This window comes from Panthera pardus, unplaced genomic scaffold (assembly GCF_024362965.1).
Source record: "Panthera pardus isolate Hobbes unplaced genomic scaffold, ASM2436296v1 HiC_scaffold_25, whole genome shotgun sequence".
NCBI classification, from domain to species: Eukaryota; Metazoa; Chordata; class Mammalia; order Carnivora; family Felidae; genus Panthera; species Panthera pardus.
In genome coordinates, this window is record NW_026526821.1 from 49,089,589 (window position 1) to 49,102,156 (window position 12,568).

The 12,568-nt window shown below is 45.2% G+C and overlaps 1 protein-coding gene across 11 annotated transcripts in view; it reads left to right on the plus strand.

Moving 5' to 3' along the window:
* SYNDIG1 (synapse differentiation inducing 1) overlaps positions 1 to 12,568 on the plus strand; it is a 180,717-nt gene that overhangs the window by 20,664 nt on the left and 147,485 nt on the right. The window lies entirely within an intron of this gene.

Here is a 12,568-nt window from a genome sequence, read left to right on the forward strand (position 1 = left end):
TGGAACCTTTCTCAACAGCAAATGATCCAGATCCATCTTTTTAGTATGTGGGTTCTTCCACACCTCATTACTTATTTTCCAGTATCAACATCAATTCTTAGTGTGTCAAATTATGTCTCAAAAGTATATTCTAGAGGGTGATGTTTTGTTAGGTCCATAATCAGAAACTGGGGCATAGGTTAATAGCACCAATATTACATGTTATATAGTGCGTTAGTTATTATGTAAGTGAATTCTAGGTCTTAGGAATTTTGCTCAATTCCATCATTCTCCAGTATTTTCACTCAAGAGATGGAAGGGAAAGGTGAGAAAAAGAATTAGAAGTTTCATGTCCTTGTATGTCTAATAGCTTCTCTAGATTTATACATAAATCAGTGGCAAAGCTGATTTAGATCTAGCTTTTTTGCTTTTTGATTTTTTTTGTCTTTTTTTTGAGGTGCAAAATACAAAGATCTCTTTTTGCAACTGTGTGAGTACATAGGTTAGAGATTGTCAAGCTTGAAAATAAAAGAGCCGGTTATTTTACCAACAAAATAGGCTTATTTGAGAATGGCAGAAAACTTGTAATTTGAGACATGTAGGCTATGGCCAAACTAAAGGCAAGTCTGAAAGACAAAGGAGAGGAGCCATTGCTTTATAGAGAAAAAGGAGGAAGTTGGGAGGGGCTGCTTTAATGAAAGTCCATGGAAGGAACATGAATTTAGGATAGTGATGATTTCTCATTGGCTGAGTTGTAGCAGTTTCTCATTGGCTGGACTGTTGCTGGACAAGGAGAAAATCTTTCCTACTCCTTCTGGATCTAGTAAAGTAGGCTTCTTCCTGATGGAAAATGCAAGGTACCTTCCTCCTGAGGTCTGCAATTGAGGGGTGGGAGGGCATGTGTGCTCCCCCTTCTGACTTCTTGGCTCTATTTTATTTTTATTTATTTTTTTCTTTTTTGTGATGACATGCATTCTGGTAGTTGGCCTGTAAGTTGTCAGGCAACATGCAAGTAGTATATTACCTCATTAGAATTAAAAAGTAGTTCTCTATACTTTTGTACAGTGAGCAAGTATTTATTTTTCTAGAATCTAGTTAATAACTATTAGAACTATTAAATACAGCTAAACTAAAATGATTCCCAATAGAGTGGCAATTCAGAAAGCACTGACTGTCTTGCATTGTGTTTGGCTTGTCATGATAGACATTATCACTTATAGTATTGACACTCTGGAAGAGGTAGAAGACTGGAAGGTCTCAAGCATCATGCTATGATTTTCTAACTTATCCAGGGCTTTGAGTGAAAACCATATTATTGTGTGTTTTTCACAAAGAATAAAATATTATGGAAATGATCATCTATTTGCAAGTTCAGATAGAATTATGATTATGCTACCATTTATTAGAATAATGTGGCCAGTCTGCAATTTTTTTTTTTACTTTTTAGATTTAATTTAATTTAATTTATTTTTTCATCATGGTAAGTGTAATGTTTAATCCCCATAACATATTTCACCCATCCCTCCATTCCCCTTCCCACTGTTAACCATCAATCTATTCTCTAAAGTGTCTCTTGTTTTGTTTCTCTATTTTTTACTCTTGCTCATTTGTTTTGTTTCTTAATTCTACATATGAGTGAAATCATATGGTGTTTATCTTTTTGTAACTAACTTATTTCACTTACGATAATACTCTCTGGCTCCATCTCTGTGATTGAAAATGGCAGATTTCATTATTCTTTATGGCTGGATAATATTCCATTGCATATATATACTATATCTTCTTTATCCATTCATCTCTTGATGGACACTTGGGCTGCTTCCAAAATTTGGCTATTGTAAATAATGCTGAAATAAACATAAGGGGACGTATATCACTTTGAATTAGTGTTTTTGTATTTTGGGGTAAATACCCAGTTATGTGATTACTGGATCTGAGGACAGTTTTATTTTTAATATTTTGAGGAAACTCCATACTGTTTTCCACGGTAGTTGCACCAGTTTGCATTCCCACCAACAGTGCATAAGGGTTCCTTCTTCTCCACATCCTCACCTCACTTGTTTCTTGTATTTTTGATATTAGCTATTCTGACAGGTGTGAGGTGGTATCTCATTGTAGTTTTGATTTGCATTTCCCTGATGATGAGTGATTGAACATCCTTTCATGTGTCTGTTGGCCATCCGGATGTCTTCTTTGGAAAAATGTATATTCATGTGGTCTTCCCATATTTAAATTGAATTATTTGTTTTTGGAATGTTGAGTTTTATAAGTTCTTTATATGTTTTGGGTACTAACCCTTTATCAGATGTCATTTGCAAATATCTCCTCCCATTCCATAGTCTTTCTCTTGACCCTATTTTATTTTTTTTATAATTTTTTTAAAAATTTTTTAACATTTATTTATTTTTGAGACAGAGAGAGACAGAGCATGAATGGGGGAGGGTCAGAGAGAGAGGGAGACACAGAATACGAAACAGGCTCCAGGCTCTGAGCGGTCAGCACAGAGCCCAATGCGGGGCTTGAACTCACGGACCACGAGATCATGACCTGAGCTGAAGTCGGACGCTTAACCGACTGAGTCACCCAGGCACCCCTCTTGACCCTATTTTAAATGAGGTTTCTTTTAGTTTCACAAACTGAAACAGCAAGAATAACAGAAAAGCAGGGACACAGGAACTGAACACTGGGGTTTCTTAGTCTGATGAGCTACCAGCCTACGAGAGGAGGACTGCTTCTGCTATTTGGCCCAAGTCAAGGGAAGGTAGCAGTTTTTTAGCTGAAGATGCTAGAGGTGGGAGGGGCTGACTCAGCAGCTCAGTGCACTCAGGGCTGAAGCTCTGCCATCCTCCTGGGTCCCAGATGGCTGCTGCAACCCAAGACATCACATCTGAGATCAAGGCAAGAAGTGGGAGAGGTGGCCAGAGTCCCCCAAAGACATTTGTCCACAGGTTTCTTTGGCTAGACCATGTCTGCAGCCATTCTTGGTTAAAGGAATGCCTGGAGTAAGGGTGAGGAATTGCTTTTCCTGCCTCCAAGTGAAGGTGGGCCAAAGTGATATCCTAGAGTGCATTCTCCACTCAGCCTGTGATTGTCACCCACCCCAAGACACATGGGATAGATGTAAGGTGGGAAGTTCAGAACATGTGTGTTTCTGAACAAAAAAGAACAGTCACTGGTTTGCTGATGATTCTGAAATTGTGTATAGTGTGTGGGGGAGGGATGGCAGTGAGGTAGGTAAAAGAGAGGCAGAAAACCTTGAGCTTGGGTTGGGGAAGCCAAGCAGAGAACCTGGACTGAGGCCAAGCAGAACTTCTCAGCTTGAGTGAGCACATCTGGGTGCTGGTAAAGCGCAGGTTCTGAGGAAGCTGGGGTGGGGGATCCTGAACCTACACCATGCTCCTAGCTCATGCTGTTGCCTCATTCTGAGTAGCCCAGGTCCAGGTGGTGCTCAGACTTGACTGCACAGTAGGTTCACCTGAGGATATTGAAAAATTGGCTTGCATGCAAATCATGTAAAGAATATAAATTGATTTGGGTCAATAATATTAAAGGAGCAGCTGAATCACTTTTGCTTGCTGAAGCATCTGTTAAAGCTGTATTCCTCAAACTAATACATGCACAAAGCACCTGGGTATTTGCAGGCACACAGACCCTAGTTCATCAGGTCTGGGCTGGAGCCTGCAAGCCTGCATTCCTACCAAGTGTCAGGTGATAACAATGCTGCTGGTTCCTGGGCTGCACTTTAAGCAGCCAGGTAGCAAAGAGCTAAGGTGAAAGGAGTGGGTAGGGGGAAGAGATGGGGGTATTTGGAGCACAGAAAAGCATGACTACCTCTGTTGTCCCTGGTCTGAGCCAAGGGAGGGTAGCAGCTGTTCATCTGGAGATGCCAACAGTGTAGGCTTGCTGAAGACTCTTACATATGGTTTTACTTGTCTTAGGTAAACTTATATAACCTGGATTTGGGGTCAAGAAATATAATATGCTTAAATTTTGTCTTATGTAATACATAATAAAAATGAATTATGAGCATCCTTTTTATTTAAATCTTCAGAGATATAAAACAATGCAAGAGTTGGAGACGACTGCATCTTTGGGTTCATTGGAATGAATGTTGCAAGGAGACATGGTCAGAACCCAGGCTCAGAAGGGACCAGTCCATGACTCTCCTGACATATTTAACCTCTATGCTCTAGTTTTTTCACTTCTAAATTGGAGACAAGTGCTGTTATCTCAAACAACGTGAAGTTTGCAGAGGGTCTAGCACACTTCTTGGTATGCATGAGGCTAAATGAATATGTATCTGCCTATATGGGTATGTTTATGCATGTATCTGCACACACGCACATGTTCATGTATACATGTGTGTGCATGCATGACCATACACATGCCAACCTCCCCTCCCTATCTTATCCCCTCTGTAATATTTTGCCCTTGTGAGGTGTGGTAGATTGTTTGGAAAAATGGGCTGCAGTGACTCCTCTCATCTCCCCACATATCCTGCTTTGCACTGTGATACACTCACATCTCCCATCAAGTAGAGTCCATTTCTCCCCCCTCAAAAATCCAGATGGCTGTATTTCTGACTTTGACCAACATAGTGAAGTGGGGGTGGCACTGCACTTTTTCTGAGTCCAAGCACCACAAAGCCTGCACAACCTGAACTCACTTGTTTGAACCTTACCCACTAGCCAAGCTGGATCATGCAAGTTTCTGCATTCACACTGAACTGGAAAACCAAAATAAACAGATATTTCTTATCCTTCCTACCTGCAAAGTGCTTAAAACAGTGCCTTGTGGAGAAACTATTCTTCTCGTCCATGCTTGATGTCCACTGTCACATAATTGCGGTTCATACTGCCTGATGGTATGTTGAGAACAAGGTAGACCAGATGTACAAGCACTTAAGCAGGGTGATGATAAATCACCACTTTGAACCCTTCTTCAGGCTCCAGACCATTCCTGGAACTCCAGTGACAAGCTGAAAAGGGGCAGGCTTCCTCTGTCCTGGTACCTATAGACATGGGTGCAAGGAGCCCTCCCCTATGCACTGCACAGGTTCCTGCTTTGGAAGATGAATTTCCATTTATGCAGCCTTTGATGAGAGCTTTCCATTCCTCAGGCAGGCCCAGGGTGTCATATCAATGAGGTAAGTGGTACCAAGGTGTGAGTGTTTTGCAGAATTGGAGGCAAATATGGAATAAGACTCTCTGCCAGGATTCTCAGCTAGAGACATCACCCCTGAACTTTCCACTGCCCTTAATGCCAGACCTGTGCCAGGGCATGACTGGGCTCTGGGATGAAAAAGAGGCATTGCTTTGCTGTTCTAGAATGGGGCATTGATCCTTGGGTCAGGATTTCCCCCCTGTTGTATGTAAAAAGCCTTTTCTGTGTTAGTTCTCATTTCCCCTGCAGTGACTTAGCCCTGTTCGTGATCTTGGCAAGTCTAAGCTGCCTGTGGAGGCCAAGATTCCTGCAGGTGCCCTGACCGAGAACTGGATGTCCAGCTTCTTTTATGAGACAATATTTTCTACATATGGAGGCCACCTTCCCATCCACATTCCTTCATACAGATACATAGGCAAACATGTGCATACACATGTTTACATGGGCAGTCACATACCAACATACATACATAGATACACCTACTCACACACACAGAGACATGAACACACACATTAACACTCACATGGACACACACAACACACACACACACACACACACACACACACACACACACACACACACATCCTGAGCAGTAAACCCAGTCACTGTGAATATTGCTGCTGCCCTGGGATTCCCACTGGAAAGCCTGGCAGGCAATATGCCAGTGTACAGCACTGGGGACACAGACAGCTGTAGGCACCTAGTCAAGGATGAGACTTTCTGTCCACAGCCCCTGGACTGTTAAAAAGCCTCATGGCATGTTTCATGTCTTCACCAAGCAACACCCTCTGCCCTGGGGGCATCTGAGTCCCTGGTTCATCTAGCTGGCAGGATCTAAACACAGTACTCAAAGATGGGTCCATTGAACTTCTGCCTATAAATAATGGCAGAGGGGTGGCAGGGAGAGAGATAGGGCAGCCAGGAGCCTTAGAACACAAGCTGTCAGGTGAGGACCATGGGGTGAATTTGGGACCCCAGGCTTTTAATATGAGTGGATTCTTTCTATTTTGCTCCTAGTAATGACTGGGGTGGAGAGCAAAGAGGAATTCTTCTGTTGTGCCTGGTTCTTTTGGGGAGATCAGTTTGTTTCCATGACTGAATGAAAAGCACACAGGTTACAGTCCCTTGAGTACTTTAGAAAAAGCTTGTCTTTGTGGCTTCTTGATTTTTATTTATAGAGGGTTATTTCACCTAAAACTCCTATTTATGCTTTGCCTATGAGCCTGAAAGGATGGGATTCGCTTGTGGCATTTGGGACATGGAGAGAGGCAGAGAGGAGGGGAAACCAAGTCACAGCAGCTTGATGGAGGGTCAGCTGGGGCCTGGGCAGGGAGAAGGGGAAGGTATGGGGTGTAAATGAGTGTGTGCCTGGGACCTCTGTAGTCACTCTGCCCAGGTATGAATCTGGCCTGTCCCTTGCCTTTTGGGAAATCATCATCCTCTCTGTACCTCAGTTTCTGTGTGAATGAAAAAGAGGCACCAGTTGCTCTGGTGTGTGTTGTCATGGAGATTACATGAGGTGAGAGATAAATAGCCCTTAGTAGGATCTGCCACCTTGGAGCCAGCATGTCATAGCTGTTACTACATTTGCTTGTATGGGGCCTTAGCAGAGGCAAGCTCCAGAGGATGGGCTGGTCAGAAGCCTTGGTATAGTGGATGAGGCAATGCTGCAGCATGGGAGCCAAGTTCCAGGTGGGCACAGAAGGTGAGGAGGCAGATGCCATGCCTGCATTCCATGAACTAAAACCATCTGAGTGGAAGCAGAGCCAGGGAGGAAGCAAATCCCAGAGGAGCTGGCTCAGACCAACCTTCCTGAGTCCAGCAAAGATGGCTGAGCCCCATAGTGAGGTGCCACAGGGTCATGGCCCTTCTCTCCCTAATGGGTCTAACTGCTGCAGCAGGTGAGGGTAGGTGGACCTGTTCATGTGGCCGATATCATAAAACTCACAGAAAATAAGGTTTCAATAGGCCAAATATGCTTTGTTCAACAGGCCCTGTGGATTTGCTCTTTAAGATGCCAACCAATTGGCTGGGGTGAATGTGAGGTTGGTTGCAATCAGTTTTGAGAGCTTTTTGAACATATAAGTGGTGACTAGTGGAATACTAAAAAGGTAGAGCATAATAAAGGATGCCCCTGAAGATTTGAGATCTCTACAGGCTGGGAGAATACCATTTGCAAACAGCTTGGAGAGGGCAGGACATTCGTGGGGTCTTTGTGCAGAACAAGTCATGTCAAAACAATGCACACTCACTCTCAGCAGGTTGACAGGTTGACAGGTTGACAGGTAGTTGATTAAAGGGGGGAAGTCTCAGATGCTATTGCCTGAACATTATCAGCAGCTGATTATCACAGAGGTGGGCCCACAGCAGGGCCACAGGCAAGGCTAGTCATAGGAGCTGCTGCATGCAAAGGGGTTTTGGCATTATTCCCACAGTGGACCCAGGCAAAGTACATCAAGGATTCCTGAAACCTGAGGGTATAGACATACGTGGGGCACATCCTAGGAGTGGCTCCCAAGTGGGGACCCGACGCTAACATTTATGTTAAGATTAAATGATGACACTAATCAACTGTTGGCAAAGGACATCACTTGACAGCATTTGGGAGTATTTGAAGAAAATTAGAGATATGGCTATGAGTAAAGATGTTTAATTCACTTGCTCACTGAGTGCCAAGTCATTGGGCACCCACTACATGTTATGTGCTTTCTGGGAACACAGTAAAATAAAAGATGCAGTACCTTCCCTCAGGAAGCTGATAGTTTTCTTTGATGCAAATACATTTTGGAAACAAAAACAAAAACACAAAAAGTATAAAAAGTAAGAAGAAAAAAAAATGGCAAAGATGGGTAAAAGGAACAAAAATAGAGTTAAAATAGATACTCCGTTATGTGTGCGTTATGACATCCTGCTATTTCTGTTTAACGGACAGAGCACCTGATGCTCAGCGAGGCACAAGTCTGCTCAAAAGACCCAGGTAACAGGGCCCAGCTAGAGCTGATGCTGTTGACCACTGTGCTTCTCTGCCTTTGTGCTTGTGGTAAACTAGGCGCCCACACAGGCACTGAGTACCGCCTTCTCCATCCACGCCCCTGAGAACATGCCCACTCCTTTTGCTGGTTCCTGGTAGACATTATGGTTTTCTGTCAGTGTCAGGGTCCTGATAAGAGTGACACTGAACCCAGGAAGCAGCTCCCTAGCTCTGCTGTGAGAGGTCAGAGGTGGGCACTTGCTAGACAGGAGAGAGGTGAGGTGGGCAGGTGAGTGAGAGGAAGGGTAGGCTCAGCTTAGCTGCAGCTTTGGAGGCCTCTCCAATGTCTAGTCTGAGATCTGCAGGGCCCACCCCAGGGGACATTTGTATTTCCATCCTGGCTTAGGAGACTTTGGTAAACCTCCAAGTCCCAAAGGAAAAACAAACAACAAAATGCCATCATCACCCCCTTGCAGGATAAAAGACAGGAATGCCTTCTGTTTTCTTCACAGAATGGGCTGAGTCAGATTTTGCAGAATCCCCCATCCCACACCACTGAGTACAGAGAGTATAAGAACAGGGGCAGGTTCGGGGCGCCTGGGTGGCGCAGTCGGTTAAGCGTCCGACTTCAGCCAGGTCACGATCTCGCGGTCCGTGAGTTTGAGCCCCGCGTCAGGCTCTGGGCTGATGGCTCGGAGCCTGGAGCCTGTTTCCGATTCTGTGTCTCCCTCTCTCTCTGCCCCTGCCCCGTTCATGCTCTGTCTCTCTCTGTCCCAAAAATAAATAAAAAAAAAACGTTGAAAAAAAAAAAATTTAAAGAACAGGGGCAGGTAGGACTGTTGAATAGTGCCCTCCCCCTCTCCATGGAGGATGAAGATCCTCCCTGGTCATGGGGCTGACCGGGATGGGGCTTACTGACCAGCTCACCATCTTCAAGCAGCCCTGCCCTTCCCATAGCAGCGCCGTTCCCTGCCATCCAGCAGGAACATCCTGCTGCCAGCCAGATCCTCCAAGCAAAGGGAAACCACGCATCTTGCACAGTGGCAGGAGTACGGTGGGGATGTGGATGACTCTGGTGCTGGCTTCATGTGAAATGGTGATTATGATAGTCCCACTGTGCTAACCCATTAGTAATGGAAGAGAATATCTATGACTTCAGGAAGGTTAGGCACTTTGCAATACAAGGCTATCCAAGTATTGAGATGTCCTCAGAGAAGTTAGGGAAGCCTTGAATACTTTGCCCCAAATCATTCTGTTTCCAATTCTTATCAAAGTCAGTTTCACTGGAAGAATTAATTACACCAGCAAACCTAAACAACACTCTGTCATTCTTTGCTCTGAGAATTAACACACATTTGTAATTATAATGTATATCTTGTTAAAGATGGAATGAACTCACTTACATAGCTTTGGGTTTTTTTGTTTGTTTGTTTGTTTGTTTGTTTGCCATAAAGCCCACATGTGCACATGCACACTATTGTGAAGTTTGGTTGCTGGTTTAAGTGGACTTAACTTTTAACTGGATTTTCCCTCAATATCAAATATTATTTGGAAACAGTAACCTCTTATATTAACACAGGTTCCTGGAGATTTTCAGACCATCTTTCATAAAAGTTTCACATACAGGGCTACTTTGACTACTTTGGCTTGTGATTTTCTCACCTCCTGTGCTGGAGAAGATGCTGTGAGCTCACATTCTGTCCTGGTGGCATGCCAAGTATGGGAGAATCGTGACAAAGTAAAGCTAGCACCACTGTCATCAAATGCTTGATGGACACTCACACTTATAACTAGACAGGTTAAGAGCAGACCCGAATGGGTGACCTCATGACCTGGGTGCCTAGTGTCCCTCTGGTCACTGCCATTTCCATGCCCACAAGTGGCTGGCCTGGATAAATCATGAACATGCCAGAGTCAATCAAAATGTTCAGAGTATGAAGTAAAAGTGGAAGTGAAAGAAGCATAGAAAAGTGTGGGCTGGTACCTTCCAAAAAGATTTAGTGTTTTCATCTGACCAACAGTCAAGTATTTTTATGTGCCAAGCTCTGTCCTGGGTGCATGGGATACAGAAGCAGCGGGTCAGACAAGGTCTCGGCTATCATGGAGTGCACACTCCCTTGGGGCAGGTAGAGAAACAGGTACAGAAAACAATCTAGAAGTTTTAGATTGTGATATGTGCTATGAAGAAAAAGTGTTCAGGTGATAGGTTGACTGGGGAAGAGTGGAAAATATATGTGGTAGTCAGGGAGAGCATCTTTAAGAAAATGATTTTGGAGCTAAGATCCTGAAACAAGAAGGATCTAACCATGCCAGGATGTGTGCAAAGGGTCCAGGCACAAATACAAAGGCCTGAAGTGGGGCCCAACCAAGAACAAATGGACATTTTGGGAGCAGGTACCGTGAGGCCAGTGTTGTAGATGCTGCTTTTGGAGGACCTCTAGGTGCAGGGGGTACAGAAATAGGAAGTGGGCCTGGGGCAGCTTGTAGAGGCCAGATCGTGCAGGAGTTCAGGCCAGGCTGATGGGCTTGGACTTCATTCTAAATACATATGGAGGCCCTTGCAGGCTCTAAGCAGAGGAGGGAGAGGGTCTGCTTAGCATTTCTAGAGACATCTTGTGCTCCAAGAGAACCAGATGTGGAGGCCCAAGGGGAAGCAAGTGACTTCCCTGGTCCAGGTGGGCATGGCTGTGGTTGAAGCTGGGTGTTGGGGATGCTGGAGATGGATGTGGTAGGATTGGGCTGCTGAGAATCAAGACAGAAAGAGATGAATGGAGACAAATGGAGGATGATTCTGGGGTTTGGCATTGATGGACTTACTTATAAGATCCATGGGGCAGTGGTTCTGTCTAGCTTGCTCACTTCCCTGTGCCAGGCTGTGGGATTACATCTGGCATGTGGCATGTGCTCTAATGCTTATGTGGAGTTGGTGAGTGGTGGAGGGAGAGTGGGGTAGTGTCTATGGCTCTGAGAGTGAGGGGCTCTCTCCCAGTGGGGTGCCAGGTGGCTGTATGCCCAGAGGGAGGCATGGTGGTGCTCCTGTGGACATCCACATCTGGAGTCCATTGAGCCCTAGGATTGGCTAGGCCTACTGAGACTGGAAGGGAAGAAGAAAAGATGAAGGAGGGACCCTGAAGTCATCCCAGCATGTGGATATCTGGAAGAGGAGAATGGACCCTGGAAACTGGGAATAAGGAGCCACAGACATTGTGGGATCCCTTTGAGATCCTTTGTCCTGTGGACGCTCAGCTAGGGTGTCTCAACCACAGTGTCTACTCACTCAGATGTGGGGCTTAGGGAGATGTGTTGGGGGGAGGTGAGGGAATTCAAGGGAGCTGGCCCAGCTAGAGAAGTGTATGTGGAGAGCAGAGTAGCAATGGAGTAAAAGGTCTTTAGGGTGGGAAGATAAAGCCCTTGAGAAGCCAGGGAGGAGGGTGAGCAGTAAAGTAACAAAACGGTGACATGAGTATGGGAAGGAGAAGAGATAGTGGCCAGGTGCTGACACTCTCCATGTCCATTTGTGAGTGATTCTGTTGAAGGTACTCTTGAGGTGGAGCCCTAAAGGATGGGTAGACCAGGACAGAGGAAGGAAGACCCAACTCTGGGAGGATGGAAGTGGCAGAATAGGGACTGGCCACAGGGGTGGATCTGGGATGCTGAGGGTCCAATCTGGTTGCCCTGCTGCTTGCCTATGGAAGGCCAGAGTGGCTGTCCCAGCAGAGCCCCCACTATACTGGATGGTGTGACTGTGCACGTGGCAGACACCAAGTAGTCCTGGCTTTCATGCCATCCCTGAGGGAGGCACTTGGCAGCCCCTAATACCCTCTGATGTGACCCACAAATGCCCTTTTTCCTGCTGGCAGGTCCCACTGGTCACTCCATGGAGGTCCTGTTCAGTGCTCTTTCTGTGGCTGTATAAGATCCCCTGATAAAAATGGTTTACACTGTTTAATTCAAGGTCCCAGAAATGCCAATTGTCATTTGTTACATAACACTTCAACTGATTAAAAAAATAGTTTTGAGGAATGCTCCAGCATATGGGGCACAGGAGATACCAGGATGGGATTTTCCAGTTAAATTTTTTTTTTTTTGGCGGGGGGGGGTAGACATTTACAACATATTCTGAGACATGGAGAGATGGTATGGGTTCCTTGTCAGAAGTTTCAGACAACAGGTCTGCCCTCTGTACACAGTAAACCTACTTCAGACCATGCCTCCATGCTTGCTGAAGGTCAGCTACTTGATGACCGTTACTGAGCTCCCATCTCTATCAGTGCCTTTTGGGTGGGAGGGACACAAAACACCCATCTCTGCTTGCCACACCTGCCCCTACCCCTACTTATGTCTCAGATATAACCCTGGTTTATAATCTGAGACCATGTCTTTCCATTCCCCGAGCTGATTGATTCCCTGTAGGTTAATGGCAGTGAGGCTAGGGATGTTGCACAGGCAGGGTGG